Source organism: Colias eurytheme, chromosome 13 (genome assembly GCF_061535395.1).
Source record: "Colias eurytheme isolate Ceu_HAF_F1 chromosome 13, ilColEury1 Martin Lab GWU primary, whole genome shotgun sequence".
In the NCBI taxonomy this organism is placed as follows: Eukaryota; Metazoa; Arthropoda; class Insecta; order Lepidoptera; family Pieridae; genus Colias; species Colias eurytheme.
Window position 1 is genome coordinate 10628942 of NC_142992.1, and position 16417 is coordinate 10645358.

Below are 16417 nucleotides of genomic sequence, written 5' to 3' on the forward strand. Positions count from 1 at the left end.
TCCAGGTACCGCAACATCTGGCAGTTGATGATAGATTCCATCACTTTTGAGAATAAGGAGGTAACAGCAATCGGCCTGTAGTTCTTTGGGTCAGAGCGTAAGCCTTTCTTAGGTATTGGGTGTATTAAGGCAGTCTTCCAAGAGCCTGGGACTTTGCTTGAGGTATAAGAACACCGGAACAAGCGCGTTAAAACTGGAGCCAACTCAGGAGCACAAGTTTTAAGAACAACAGCAGGGATCCCATCGGGCCCATTCGACTTGTTTACGTCAAGGGAAGAAAGGGCTTTACGCACGGCACGTTGGGTAAATTTAACATCAGGCATGGTGTTCTTGCAGCGTGGGATAGTAGGTGGTGCCCTTCCTTCATCGTCCAAAGTCGAATTCGACGCAAAGAGGGAAGCCAGTGTATCGGCTTTCTCTTTAGCGGTGTGAGCCAAAGTATCGTTATCTCTGCTTAGTGGTGGGAAGGACGATTTACAAAAGTTCCCCTGAATGGCTTTGGCAAGTGACCAAAAAGCTCGTGTACCAGAAGGGTACCGAGCCAGCCTCTTGCCAATCTTCACAATGAACTCAGATTTTGCCTTATGGATCCTTTTCTTATACTGTCTGGAGGCAGCATTATACTTTTTTTTTAGGTATTTAGCTCTGGGATTTTTTTCTGCTGTGGCTTCTACCCAGGCCCGGAAACAATCTTGTTTTTGACGAGACGCTGCTTTACATGATTGTCCGAACCAGGGTTGAGACTTGCCGCCAATAGGTACCACAGAGTTAGGAATATAAAGTTCCATACCCTGTGTGACCACATCGGCAACAGAGTCGGCGCAAGCATCAGGATCCTCAGATGCAAAGCAAATTTGCCTCCATGGGTAGGATGCAAAAAAAGTACGCATCCCATCCCAATCGGCTGATCTGTAGTGCCAGACACGTCGATGGTTTGCTGGTCGCGGCCGAGACTGGCGTATTATTGGGACAGTACTACGAACAAGGCAGTGGTCGGATGATCCAAGCGGAGCTTCAACTGATATCTGATAGTTGTCCGGATGAGAGGACAGGAAGAGATCTAATAAAGATGGCGCGTGATCTTCTACGTCAGGGATCCTTGTAGGTGCAGATACCAGTTGTGTTAAGCCGTAAGACAAAATAAAGTCATGGAAAGAACGCCCTGCGTAATCTGTGGTTCTAGATTTTAACCATTCGGCGTGGTGAGCGTTGAAGTCGCCGAGAACCACAATTTCAGCGGACGGATTCTTTTGAAGTAGTAAATCGATTGTATCTTGAATGTGCTCAATCAGTTGGTCGGTTTCGTTATTTCCACTGTGTCTCCTGTAAAGGCACGCGTAGATGCGGGGATGGTCGTCGCAATCTACGCGAAGCCATAATATAGATAAGTTGTTATTACCTTCAAGGACACCAAGGCGGCGACAGCAGATGTCATCTCTAGCGTAAACGCACGTAAGGTAATACCATAAATATTCAACAAGTAAAACTGTTGTCAAAATAATCGAGTCCCACATATCCCTACTCATTACCAAACGCGTGGCCACTCAGCACATAAATAGATTCCGCACATAATACATCCGATTCCACCCCCACACCCCTCATTTTTGTTAAAAAGCCTAAAACAGCCCGACCCAGTTTAAACCCCTCATGCAGATTAGCTAAAACTACGCATTTTTTACCCCCACGTGGAGGTTCCCCTTTTTTCTCCTAACTACCGAAATGACGGGGGTGCGGGGGTATTTTAATATGTCCAAAGGCACGCTTAGAGTCGAATAGAAATCATAATACCCTTTTGGGTCTGATTTTTAGTTGCGTAATTTCTTTTTATAATTAATTGTATGCGTGATTTTATTGAAATCGATTTCGGAAGGTGTTGTGTGATAGTTGTTCTTAATTACTAAAATTTTCTTCTTTTGGTGTTTGTTTTAGAGATAAGTGATTATATACGTTTCAGAAAATATATAATAAGAACAGAATGAACAGATAGAGATATTCATTGCAGGTTTTAAATATAAAATCTACTGTATAAACAGTAAGAAAAATAATTAATTAATTATTATATTATGTATTAACATTGAGTTACTATGTACGACGCTACGTACTAGAGAGACTATGTGTAACACGAGTTAGAGTCAATCGTCTCAAACCATTTTTTGTTACATTGATTGGTTTTAATTTATAAGTAACTAGCTTTCCGCCTGCGGCTTCGCCCGCGTTTTCAAAAAAAACCCGCATAGTTCCCGTTCCCGTGGGATTTCCGGGATAAAACCTAGCCTATGTCACTCAGAAATGATGTAGCTTTCCAACAGTGAAAGAATTTTTTAAATCTGCCAAGTAGTTTCGGAGCCTATTCAATTCATACAAACAAACAAAAAATCAAACCTTTCCTCTTTATAATATTTGTATAGATAAGAGGCAGAATATCTACTCACTAGCCGCCCCGTGCTGCCGCGCTTGTCGCACAGATTTTGTTCGTGGTGTCCTCTCTATGCGTAGTAATAATACCTCAATGATTATTATTAAATATTTGTTACACAAAGTACCTATGAAATTTTGCTTTTTCAACTCTTCTTCTAGTAATTAGAAGAATAAGTAAGTTCCTATATTTGATCCTAGTTACTTCTCTACTAAATCTCGTAACATCTGGAAATACATATATTAAGGAGCTTTCCCTAATTCGTCCTTGAAGTGAAAGGAAATTTCCATAGGAATGAGGTGTCTCACAGTAAAGTAACTATAATGTGTAATGTGTTAAACTCAAGAACGGCTCGACCAATTCGGTAATATTTTGACGTTTTCGTAAGGCACAAGGAAAGTTTTTATGGAGAGAAAACAAGAAAATGGGGCAATAGGGCAGAACATCGTTTGCTAGGGGAGCTAGTGTTTATTAAAGTTTATGTAATAAATACCTTTTTAGATAAAATAATTTATAATTATTAATATTTTTTCTAGAAGAACGTTTGTAGGGTAAATACAGTGCTTATATAATAATAATTTATCTTACAAATGGGTATATCATTCTCGCAAAACACACGCCGGGGTCAGAGCCCATAATTATTTGCCGATTTATTAGTTCCCTGCAAACCCTCTAATTCCGGCCGGAGCTCGCGTTTTATTTCTAAAACGATTTTAGATAGGGGTAGGTTTGACCTGTGGTACAAGTGATAGACTGTAGCAAATAATATCAATAAAATGTTTTTTTTAATGCCCTCTCAGACTATGATTATTGAAGATGCTAAAAAAGACGTGTGGCACTCGGGGACTGCCGCGGTAAAGCTATTGCATAGTATGCCTTCAAGCCACGCACACCTCCGAGCCCGTCGGAGTGGGGAGCGTGAGGTTTTTTCGTTACGGAATTTCTCGATTCGGTCCCCCAGCTCAAGGCCCGCGATAGAAGCTATGCAATAGCTTAAAAATATTCGGAATGGAGTGGTTGGAGATTGAAGGTCAATGATAATTTTTAGTTAATTCCATATAGATCAAGAAATTAATAAAAAAAGGTGAAAAGTTTGGAATGAGTTTCAAATTAACACGGTAATGCAATAAGAATGAACAACTGAAAAAATGAAGAACACGTGATAAGGAAACGATCGATATTTGTATAAATAATCATTTTTGATTTAAATAGCTTTTATATTAGAGAGACGGATTGCCTTAATAATACTAGTACACTCATAATAACCACTTGGTCCAAAGTATTATTTTTGTCACTTTCAAGGTAATTGTTGATAGGACATGATAGTCACGATTTAAAAACACTTTTCTTTGACTTGGACTTTTGGCTAGAAAAACTGGAAGGAGCTTTTTTATCCTTATTGTGTTTTTAATACTATTAAGGGCCGATTTTTCAATGCTTGGATAAAACTTATTCATCGAATAATGTATAAAACTACCATTTTAAAAACGTATTCTAATTGCCTGTATTTGACAGTTTACGTGACATTTTAATATTATCGTGTAATACTTTATTGGACGGATAAGTTTTATCAAGTTTTATCCAAGCATTAAAAAATCGGCCCTAATATGATTATTTTACGATAACAGCGTATAACTTACACCACTTACATACCGATCCGATATGTAAAGAGCTATGTCGCCCTGAGGCATCGTTACACACTCCAATAATGTTTTTTCCTATCCCAACAGTATCTGATACACTCACGATCAATATGCTTTGACCATATTTTTATAAATCATTCAGTTATTTAATTACTCCCCTCTCTTGGGTGAAATATTTTGGTTTTATGCTGTGAAAATGTGTTTTATACCATAAAAATTAAACTGGTGTTAATGTATTTTGTTGTCAAAAGTTCTAGCAACTCCTGATAGATGGCGCGGACTGTTCCTTTCCAGGCTTGAAGAGAAAAGAAAATGTTTGATTAATTATGTAATATAACTTAGTGTTTAAATTAAAAGAGTGGAAAAATGATCTCTTTATAATTTATATTAAAAGGAGAAGTGGTTTTCTGAAGTACTCTAGTTGGATACATCGTAATAACGGTAAAGCAAAGGAACCGAAATCCAACTTATGGTGAATTTAGTTCAATAAAATAGTAGATTAATGATCAATATATATTGAAATTTTGATCAATCACCCGCCTATTGTCGTAGAGGTGATATGTGTTTGTCAATCGACAGTAGCTATTCCTATTTCCTACTTCCAGTCCAGTGTCCTTGGTCACAGTACCTGAGGTTTGCTTAATTTAAATTCATCAGGTATCATTATCAGAATATTTCCATCCACATGCATGTAAAGCAAAGAAAATGGTAAAAAAACACGCGGTCCGGTGTATAACTATGACTATTCTTTGCAGAAAATAATCTATTTAACGTCTGTAATAATTTATTTCGGTAAAAAGCTAGATTATTCGTGAACCACGTCCTTAGGGTAGTTAAATGCCTCAAGTAAGGTTTCCTGGTAAGATTCCTGGTAAGGACAAACATAAAAACAGTCACACGGCTACAATACTTAACATGTCTTTAAAGAAAATCGATAAGTGAAATAAATGTCAACCCCATAACCCACTAGAGAACACGGGAATGCTTTAATTCCTAAATAATAAGCCTTTCCGAACTTTTATCCCTAACCTTTCCGGTGGACCGAACAGCTAGTACTAAAAAAATAAAAATAAATACATGATAATACATTTTCTAACCTAACTTTTCAATTAAAGGATTTTTGAGGGTCCGGGGGCTGCGGGCACTCGAACAAATATGCGAAAAGGTCGCAAATTCGATTATGTTATATACTTACAAGTTGGGTTTTATCTGTGTTAATTCATGGCGATAGGGTTTTAGGTCTCTCCTTTGTTTAAATTGTTGTTATTTATTGAGTGTGTGGTTTTTATTTTAGTTTGCGTATTGTATTTTAATTCCTTATAGTTTAAAAGTGTTTATTTTTTCAGGAACTGATAAAATGTCGTCAAAATAAGGACAGCGTTTTGGAGATTAGACAAATAGTAGATAGAACCATATCATCTTTTGAAGAGTCAATCCCAGTGCCAGTACAAGTTTCTATAGAAAATAGTTGCATGAAAATGAAATTATATTGTGATGTGATGTTTTATAAGTATTCATAATTGTTATTTTTAAACTCTTACCAGCTATCCAAATCGCTAAATTCTCGATTGCTATTCTTTTTTAAAGTAACTTTGTTAATACAGTACATTGTAACTGAATTTAAATTTATTCATTTCATTCTTAAATGCAGTTTCATCAAGATAGCGATGTATGTAATGATAAACTTAATAAAAGGTTGACATTGGCACAGTTGCACAAATTATTTGTTAATTTAGGTTTCAAATTAAATGACATAGCAATAATACTCATGTTTTTTTAAAATAATAAATAAATAACGTTTATTTCTTATTATTTTCATATTTGTTTAACCCTACTAATATTATAAATTCGAAAGTGTGTTTATTTGTCTCTCTTTCACGCAACCACAGAGAGATTTTATAATATGATTTTTTTGTCTGGAGATAGTTAGGACTCTAGAGAATGACATAGGCTACTTTTACCTGGGTGGAATATCTCATTGATGTGGGAAATATCTTAAAAACGTGGTCCACACGATACGATAATAATTAATATTGTCGAACAAGACATATTGACCAACTAGATTTCCGCCCGCGGCTTCGCCCGCGTTTGCAAAGGAAAACCCGAATAGTTCCCGTTCCCGTGGGATTTCCGGGATAAAAACTATCCTATGTGTTAATCCAAGTTACCCTCTATATGTGTGCTAAATTTCATTGTAATCGGTTCAGTAGTTTTTACGTGAAAGAGTAACAAACATCCATACATCCATACATCCATACATCCATACATCCATACATCCATACAAACTTTCACATTTATTATATTAATAGGATAGGATAGTAAAAGCATGTTTTGATTTACCTATAAAATTGAAATCATAATTAAGTTTCTTTCTTCCATTTAAACTGACTCTACGAAAGAAAACTGTATTTTAAAGTATATACTGTACATACTGTATAGGTATAGGAAAGCATCGTGAGGAAACCGGAATGCATATAACCAAGTTTGAAGAAATAAACTATACCAAGTACGAAACCGCACTATAAGCTAGCGGGGTGGTGGATTACGGCCTGAACCCTCATAGGAGGCCCGTGTCCCAGCAGTGGGAACATGTATTGGCTGATGATGTTGATGTTTAATTTTAATTCTTTTTCCTATTATGCTTTAGGAAAAATTGTTAGTGGTATTTTGAAGTGAAACTTCTTTCGGCGCGTTAAGAGTAAAATTTCTAGGTCGCGTCATGGCAATTACGTCACGTCATGGAGTAAGGCGACGATTTTGGTATCTTTGAATCTTGGAAAGTTTCACTTCTGACACGTGTGCTCGGCACACACGCTCTTTTTTACCCGACTGCCAAAGAAGGAGGGCAGATGAAGGTAATGTTTTTCGAGTGTATGTAAGTATGTATGTATGTCTTTTCCTTTGTGACCACCTGTAGCCTAAACGGCTTGATGGATTTTGATGTATGAGGTATCGTTAGATTTGTCTTGATTACGGGAGTGTCATAGGATACATTTTATCCTAAAAGTCCCACGGGATAAAGACATAATAATATTTTTTCTAAATTTCCCTTTAAAAAAATATGTATGCGGTATCATTAGATTCATTTCAATCACTCTTTTTTTAGTGTGCAGTCGGGTATTTTGTTTTTTTAACAATTTACTTGTTATAAATGTAATAAGTATAACGTATTATAATCAATACATTTTGTACCTAATGATGAAATACGAGACATACTTACATCGAACTCACATAATAATATGGGGTTCTGAGAAAATGGTAAGAGAATATTTTACATTTCCAAATATTTTATTTCATCAAGATACTTTACTAAACACAAGTACACGCTTTACACTATTATAAAAACTACACTATTTTCTAATTACGCCTAAAACTTATTCCAAAAAGACTGCACCTAATAATAATAATTTGGCTATTTCTAAGAACGGGGTGCACAGCTGGCGTGTCCTTGGGCCCTTGCACGGGATTAGAAGCCGTAGTCCCTCAGTACATAGCCCTGTTTCCCGGAACATGCCGCGGGGTCATCGGCCTAGGTAGCCGAATTCGAATGCACTAAAAACTTTAAAATGGCGCACGACCTGTTACTGTAACATTACTCTATGCCAGTGCATGGTAACATTTGGTTGGTTTTATTTATTTTCATTTATCATTTTCAATACATTTTCTTTATATAGTTGACTAGCTGTGCTCCGCGATTTCACCCGCATTGCACCGCGCGCTCCTATTGGTCTCAGCGTGATGATAGCCTATAGCTTTCCTCGATAAATGGGCTATCTGACACCGGAATAATTTTTCAAATCGGACCAGTAGTTCTTGAGATTAGCGCGTTCAAACAAACAAATTAGTTTATAATATTAGTAGGATGTTTTGTGAATGGTGACGAATAGCTACCTATACTATATATTGACTAATATATATTTCCTTACATAGTTGAATGAAGAAAAGAAAAACATTTAACGTACGTAGTCATACAAGAAGTAACAATTTGCTGAAAGCTGTGAGTTTAAATATTATTTTCTAGCATTTAGAGCAAGTATATCAATAAGAAAATTCATGTGTTGGTAGCCATATTCATGATAATTTTCATTGAAAATTTCTAAACTTTTAAAGACATGAATAAAATTGCATGTTAATAGGACTGGATATATAATCGAAGAAATTCAACTTCAATCATCCATCTCTGTGTCTATCTCTATAGAGTTGCTCTTTCAATGATTCAATTCATTATCTCTAGATAGAGCTGATTTTTTGGACGATCGTATAAAACAAAGTCGCTTTCTCTGTCCCATCTCCCTATGTATGATTAAATCTTATAAACTACACAACGGAATTTGATGCGGTTTTTTTAATAGATACGAGTGATTCAAGAGGAAGGTTTTAGTAGGTATATAATTTAATAAATTTTATTGAAGGTTTTAGTCGAAGTGGGCAAAGTCGCGTTCGGAAAGCTAGTCCATACTAATATTATAAATGCGAAAGTAACTCTGTCTGTCTGTCTATTACTCAATCACGCCTAAACTACTGAACCAATTTGCATGAAATTTGGTATGGAGATATTCTGATACCCGAGAAAGGACATAGGCTACCTTTTATTGCGAAATATGTACCACGGGCGAAGCCGGGGCGGACCACTAGTAATTTAATAAATTTTATTGAAGGTTTTATGAAGGTTTTAGTCAAAGTGGGCAAAGTCGCGGGCGGAAAGCTAGTTACATATAAATCTGCTGAATATAGCAATCGATAAAGCGTTCAAAAAATGGGAAGTTTTAAAATGTAAGAAACAATGCCCTTTAGAGATAACCACTAGGGACTTAATTAAGACGTAGCTTTAGAGACGTCTACACTCTACACTCTTCATCTATCTTCTAATATATAAAATTACCCTGTCACAATGTTAGTTACCATACTCCTCCAAAACGGCTGGACCGATTCTCATGAAATTTTCTGTGCATATCGGGTAGGTCTGAGAATCGGCTAACATCTATTTTTCATACCCCTAAGTGATGAAGAGTAAGGCAGAACAACGTTTGCCGGGACAGCTAGTATTTATATAATAAAAGAAAAATTATTTGATTTTGATGTGTTTGTAAAAGATAAACTTAAAAATTTATTTATTCAAACCTTATTCATCATCATCATCATCATTTTCAGCCTACATTTGTCCACTGCTGGACATAGGCATCTATGACCTAGACCTAGACCTTATTGCTCTAGATTAATTACAAATTAACTAACTCATCTAGGATAAATTGTAACAACAGTCTTATCACTAAAGAGCGATATCTTTCAGACAACCAGTTCTATTCTTGGGTGACATAGGTAAACACTTTCTAGGAATTTTTCTTTCGTATTACTTTGTCACGGTGCAGTCCAATATCAAACGAGCAAATGCTCATTCTAACCCCACTATGTTAAATTCTTTTAGTGTAAACTGGCGTAGAACATTTCGTTGTTCTTAGTGCGTTCGAAAGATTCTATGCAATGTTCTAATACCGAACAACACTGAATACGAGTTTTCGTTTACACTAAAATATCACGTTCTTGCTCTAGCTCTATGTTCGTTTCATGTAAATAAATAAATAAATAAATAAATAAATAATAAATATTATAGGACATTATTACACAAATGCACCGTTAGATCTATCTTAACGCTAATAAAGCTAGGCTAAAGAACTACGTGGTTTAGTATACAGTTTTAATCAATATAATTAAGTAGTTTTTCGAGAAAATGTTCCCAACACCTGTCAAGTCTCCTTAGAACAAGTTACATTTCACCCGGCACGCACACACGCACACTGCACACACACACGCATCAAGGTATGTACGAATACTGATGTATAAATAATTGCAGCATATAGGTACTTGCTTGTTTGATATTTCGGGAAAATTTTAGACATTTTAAGGTCGTAAAGAATTGGAAAAGAGGGTTCAAATGTAGTGAGTACGCAACTAAATACTGAAATATGTTTTAAACCAGTTAAAGTGTAATTAATAAGTACTTATAAGTTTATATTTTTTAGAAATTTAAGATGGTACTTTTTCAAAATGTAGAGTGAAAATAGTGTGATTGGTAACCAGTTATGTAGCGAAAATTACGTGTTTTTAAACCGTTAAATCGTAGTTAAATATTATATACAGTGTATTTAAAGGCAATATTTCTCGTTCCGACTCTCCGTAGTAAGACTTTTTCTTTAGTTTTCTTAACATTTAGAATCCCAATCCGAGCGGAGAAAATTTTTACTTCAGAACTAAAAATCCTTAAAGTCCGTTCAGTGGTTCTTGAGGTACAAGTGGTGTAACTAACACGACTTTTCTATCTTGCAAGCGTTCTTTCGAAGGCAACCTAGAAGGAGAGCCTCTTATCAATTTCTATAGATGCATATATTTTAACATTTATTATGACTTGATAAGAAGTAAGAAATTTTTATTAAAATAATGTTTAGTCTGTCTAGTAAAGCTAAGTTTTATTTAGAAGTGAGAACTGATATTTTCGATATATAAGATGAAGATTTTTTGGCGGAGTTGTTAGTGCACAAACAAGAGGTTCTGGGTTCGATTTACACTGATGACTGGAAAAAAAACTCAGTTTGTAAGGTTTCACTTAAATGTCTCTATTTTTAGGTGATCAGCCTTTCACCCCTTGGTGTTACACTCACGCGTCATGTGTCAAGCGTCATATTTGTATTATAAAGTATAAAATAAGTATTTAAAAAAACGCTCTCAAAGTCTCAAATATACATCATACAATCACATCTTTAATTATTTCCCCAAACCATGTTTCTATTAACGGTAATAATAACAACTTAATTAAGTGTAAGTGCGAAAAGTTGTAACTTTAAAAACATTTTAGTCTCAACGGTCTAAAAAGTATTATAAGAGAGGAGTCTACCGTTACATATTTTTAACACTAGCATGCAGCCATAAATCATTTTGAAATTTTCTAACGGACTTAAAACCGGTAATTGTTATTACTAATTATAATTTTTTAATAAATATTACATAATTCATTTAATCACAAGTCTTAATTGGAGAAGCTATCTTTGCATAGTATTTAGAATCTAAAAAAAAACAATCAATAAACCAATAACAATATGGGGATTTTCGAGACCGGGTACCTACTGAGGAGTGAACGGGTACCTACTAGGGAAGCGCGTACCATCTTAGGCCACATATTAGCTTTCTATCAGGCAAGATTGTGGTCAAGCGCTTCCATATCACTACATAGTATAAAACAAAGTCGCTTTCTCTGTCCCTATGTCCCTATGTATGCTTAAATCTTTAAAACTACGCAACGGATTTTGATGCGGTTTTTTTAATTCATAGAGTGATTCAAGAGGAAAGTTTTAGTGTATAATTTATTATGTTTTAGACAAAGCGGGCGAACCGCGGGCGGAAAGCTAGTCTAGAATAAAAAAAAGAAGCTACTTTAAATTCCATTTAGAAATTCCTATATTTAAAGAAATTGGTTTTTTGGTCGTATAAATTGTATTAGGTATAGAGTTCTTAATTTACATTAATATACAATCAAATACGAAGTAACTTCTTTCCGTCTACTTCCTATAGCTTATTCTTCTTCTTAGCTAAAAAAACCTGCACTCACTGGGAAACTCTACTAAAGGAATCCAGTCCCTAATCCTTAAGCATAAGACGTTGAATTGTATTTTAGTATTCGTAACCTCACATTTCAGAATAAAAACATCTTTTTATGGATGTATCTGTCGCATACAGGATCTTTACTACTTTTAACAAAGGTTACTCAAAAGCTAAAGCCATAGAAAGTTCAAGGCTATTTAAATTTCCATAAACTATCAGCAAAGGAAATTAAAAACCGTCGCATCGATAATACAATCCGCCATTTTTGAAAACAGCTATCTCCATGATCAATGCGAGCGAAGTAACGCTATAAAGATAGTCAATAATGTATAATTATACAAACCAATTTTTCTACGCACTTTCGCGCTCACATACAAAAAACCGCGCATACACACGTGACCGCAACGCACACACGCCCACAACCAATAAATAGATTGAACTAAACGGTGAAATTTAAAAAAGGAACAAAACGAACGAATCGCATCGCCGCACACATAAACACTAATGCAAACCAATCATTAATTTATCACGCTCCAAATGTGTTCGTAACGCGCAGCAATACGGCTTAAATCTCATTGCGTTGGCCGCTTGTCGAACTAGCATGTTCACATTATGCATGCGTGGGAACGCTACGCACACAGCCGCATAATTTTTGATTATAGGAACACCGAATTTTCTTTCAAGTGTGAATAATTTTTTTGGAGTGTGCGTGTTAATGCATTCTATTTGCGTTTGTATTGTATTTCCTCTCGCCGGTGTGTGTGGACGTTCATGATGGATTTGTATGTGGGTATAACCGCGAAAAATTGTCCCGTTACATTCATGACATCATAACAAACGTTACATACATGACTGAATGTTACTTACATGACCATTATAAAGCTTAGTACATATATCAGTTATCTTTTCTTCCTAGCATTAAAAAGTTAACGTCGACACGGTGTCTTACACTCACACGACAGGAAAAAATGGAGATATAGGTAGGTAAAACCAATTCATATCATAAAATAATGAATTAAAACAAAAAGATGCATAAATCAAAATTGTATTGAAAAAAATTGATATTTTTTCCTCTTTTTATTCCTTTCTGCATTTTTCGTTTGTAGTTCTTTATATTTCTCGGGATTTTGAACTTGTAACTTCTCTCGATATTTTTATTGCCTTTCGGCATTCGTCAACGCCATCTGTAATTTGATTTTCTCATTTGAAAAAATAATTAATAAAAAAAAATAAAAAAAACCCGACTGACACTGCAAATTCATAACACGCAGTCGGAGGCTACACGGCTACAAAATATTACTGGCCTCTACCCATTCTATACATCTTATATTATAGCCTCCGACTGCGTGTTATGAATTTGCAGTGTCAGTTTTTTATTTTTTTTATTAATTATTTTATTTTATTCTTTTTTTTGTACAATCAGGTAAAACATATTAAGGTAATGGAAAACTATAGATAAAGACCAATCCAATGATATCTTGCACATCAAAATCCGTTCAGCCGTTTAGATTTGAAAATATTATCGTCCTTTTTTCGCGCAATTTTTTAATAGACCTATGTGTTCTAAGCCTAACAACATGTCATGACTGTAACGTAACACATTTCGTTACACATCGTTACAATCATGACAAAAAATGCGGGCGACATAACCTTAAATTAAAATTACTACTCGATTGTGAATGCTAAGAACCACGAAGTAGTCTGATTCTTTAGTTTTATAGTAAACCTACGTAAAGATTTATAATAATAAGACAGAATATATATACTTACCTCGCAATCGAACACTTTAAATACCCTTTTTTCGAGCGACAAATCTCACATCAACACAAAACACCATTTTTCTCAAAGAAAAAATGGCTGCTTTTGTTTTTTAAATGTTGCCAGCATGCCAAATAGTGTTGCCACTCAATAAAATAAGAGAAGGATTCTGATAATTCTTATAGTATGGCAGTTAGAGACGTTACATACGTGACGTTACACACGTATAAAAAAAGTGGACAGTTTTTAAAATAATAATAAAAAATCGATTAAGGCCTTGTGCATTAAAAGATTTTTATGTACATGTTGAATAAGAACCGAATAACTTAAATTTTTCATAAAAATGCGAGTCAGTCATACCATTTCGTAGGGGTTATCAGTTTTTGTCACAAGGGTGTTAGGTGGACAAATATTTTTTATATGGACAGAAAAGTGGAGCCAGTAAAAAAAATATAAAATAAAATATTTCTGCAAGAGATAGATTGAGTTTTATGAAATAATCTAAAAGAACACAAGCATACCTTTTATTACATATCTAACAAAACATTTGTTGTCAAAAAACGTTGATGCCATATGAGAAATAAAATGGGAACATTGAAAAAATAATTCATGTACAATTTTTCGCGGTTTTACCCATGTATGCGCTTTTTCTTCTTTTTGGCACACATCGACGGGGAAAAAATAATTTAACTGGCACACACAGCATGGTTAATTTTTGAGTTCTCTGTCCCGCGAAATGGGACGTCATTACTTTTTTAAATTACACATGTCGGCGGTCTCGTGTTATATTATTGTAAAGATAACGTTTTGATTGAGTTTATTGTGGATTTATAGTATTACAATAATGTATTAACTAATCTAATTAATAAGATATTGAAACATTTGCTTCGCAGCTGTTTTAAATGGATATTATTTTATTAATATGCTTCTTGAAAATTTTAACGACGCCTAGTGATAGTGGCTAGTTGATGACCCCGGCTTCGTCTGCGTTAGATGATCTGTTTTGCGGACGGAACTTATTTACCATATCTTATGGGGTTATTAAAGATATAAAAATAAAAATTTGAGCAAATTATGTTCATATGATAGACCGAGACATTTTTCTTCGTCTTCTTCGTGTATCAAACCCAGGACCTCTCTGCTCTACGCTTACGCGTTTACCACTGCACCGAGGCGGTCTTATTACCTATACCATAATATTTAATCAATAAAAAGCTCTCATTTTGGTCTTAAATTTTTTTAAAGATTCTTATTTATTGTAAAAGTCGTAACTCGTATGTTATTTTCCGTTTTAGGTTTACGTCGTCAACTGTTGCAACATCGTATGACCTATAGGATGGCTATGGTCTGGCTCACCTTGTCACTTAAAGGGTCAATTTCTTAAATACACACACTTTTGACTAGCTGAAGCATGTGGCATTGTTTGAATGATTTTTTTAAACCAGTTCTTCGGTATTTTGGTATGCCTTTGTGTATAGAATTATTATAAAAGGAAGACACTTAAAAGAAATAAGCGTATCTGTTATAACCGTATTTCATAATCTATATAATAAACATAAAAGAAAGTCGTGTTAGTTACTCCACTTATAACTCAAGAACGGCTGAACCGATTTAGCTGAAAATCGGCAGGGAGGTAGTTTAGAGCCAGGAGAAGGACATAGGATACTAAATATGTACCAAGGGCGAAGCCGGGGCGGACCACTAGTAATAAATAAAAAATATATTTGTTTATAATGTTATCAAGAGAACTTAATCATTGTTTGTGACTTTTTTTTAATACCAATTTTAACTACCTACATTATATGAATATTATAATCCCTTTAAAATCGGTGAAGAAACTAGTAAATCACAAAAATCCGTATAAACCTTGACAATTTAACTAAAACAGGTAAAGTGATTCCTTATCGAGTTAAGCACGGGCAGTGGGTTCGATTAATTTAGTATGCGTCGCCTGCTGGGCACATCTGCATAGATCTAAAATGCATGTACGGTCTGCAAATTGAAATTACATTTTTTTTTCTGTTTGGAACTTTTATTAAGACAACCTACAGGCTTTAATTTTGATGATGTTTTATGTCTTTTTATATATTATGTATGCGAGTTTGAAGTGTTTTCAAATACATTTTTATCTAAATATTTATTTATTATCTTAAGCGAATAATTATATGTTTTGCAAAACTAGAAAATTGCCAAGCTTAAATTGTCGATTACATAATTTACATTAAATGATGAACTTTTAAGGGGTCGTATTATAAATCATAATGTCCTATTATAAGATAAGTTAAGTATAAGTTTCCGAATATTTGATAAAATATATTGAATTGGTTCAAAAATAAATTATCAAAAGTTGGCACTTTGTTCTTTACAGTATACATTATTTCAAATTTCTTGAAGATGTTCTTAAGAACATGATACTTTTTTGCTGACGATACCTTCTAACTTATGTTCAAAGGTAACCTTGTGAGGTCAGTACTCTTGTAAGTCCCACATGGTAGATTTTTTAGCAAAATTAATCAGCTGCTTGACCCCTATCTAACCTGATTGAGATTCTCTTTTACATCCTTTAAACATAAATTAAACTAAGAAAAAAATTACTGCAGTTTAATCTCTTTTTGGGGTGGAAATAACACGCAGGTCATAAATATTTTGTAATTTATAGAAATTGCGTGTAATACATGTTTGAAAAGTATGAAATAAAAATATTGTAAGTAATACCTAATCGATAGTTTTAAGGCTCACTAACAAATTCATACGTAATATTTAAAGGTATTTTATACCAATTAATCCAAATGGAAATGTGCTTGTTTGTCTCTCTTAGACGCGCCGCAATAGCAGTCGCAAAGATATGATTTTCACTTATATGAGGAGACTAGATTTCCGCCCGCGGCTTCGCCCGCATTTTCAAAGGAAAACCCGCATAGTTCCCGTTCCCGTGGGATTTCCGGGATAAAACCTATCCTATGTGTTAATCCAAGTTACCCTCTATATGTGTGCTAAATTTCATTGT